Here is an 807-nt window from a genome sequence, read left to right on the forward strand (position 1 = left end):
TCCAGCCCTGCTCCTCCAGCCCTGCTCCTCCAGCCCTGGCCCCTCCATCCCTGGCCCTCCAGCCCTGCTCCTCCAGCCCTGCTCTTCCAGCCCTGGCCCCTCCAGCCCTGACCTCTCCAGCCCTGGCCCTCCAGCCCTGCTCCTCCAGCCCTGCTCCTCCAGCCCTGCCCTCTCCAGCCCTGGCCCCTCCAGCCCTGCTCCTCCAGCCCTGCCCCTCCAGCCCTGGCCCCTCTAGCCCTGCCCTCTCCAGCCCTGGCCCCTCCAGCCATGGCCCTGTTTGCTCTCCCACTTGCCCATGTCAGCCTGCCTGGTCTCACTTTTATTCTCATGGCCTCCTGGACTTGATTCTCTGGCTCTTGGGCCCTCCTGGATATGGCTAGCTATTTGGGAAGATAATTTTTTAACTGTTGAAAGTCTGCCACTGTAGGGACTCTGTCTCCCACATCTGGATCCAGATAACACAGGGCAGGCAGCAAGAAGCCTCACCCCCTTAGCCTGGCCTGCCATTCTCAGACCAGGAGACTCCCGTTTGCACCCTGTCCTGGAGTGCAAAGCATCAGCTCGTTCTCTTCTTCACTTTGCAAAAGAGCAGATGAGTTCATTCGGGCATCTCTGTACTAGCAGCAGATTTGCCTTAATAAACTGTTCCTTTTGGGTAAATTTGCCGTTTAAAGGTGAAAAAAGCATGGGTCACCCCTATCCCATGGATCTCTACAATGAGCATTTCAGGCAGAAGTGACAGATTGATGGGAGAAGGCTTTTGGGGGGGGTGGAGAGAGCTCTCATAGGATGCTTATGATCAATATT

This window comes from Callorhinus ursinus, unplaced genomic scaffold, assembly GCF_003265705.2.
Source record: "Callorhinus ursinus isolate GAN/ISIS: 27379988/994484 unplaced genomic scaffold, GSC_fseal_2.0 scaffold11, whole genome shotgun sequence".
Classification (NCBI taxonomy): domain Eukaryota; kingdom Metazoa; phylum Chordata; class Mammalia; order Carnivora; family Otariidae; genus Callorhinus; species Callorhinus ursinus.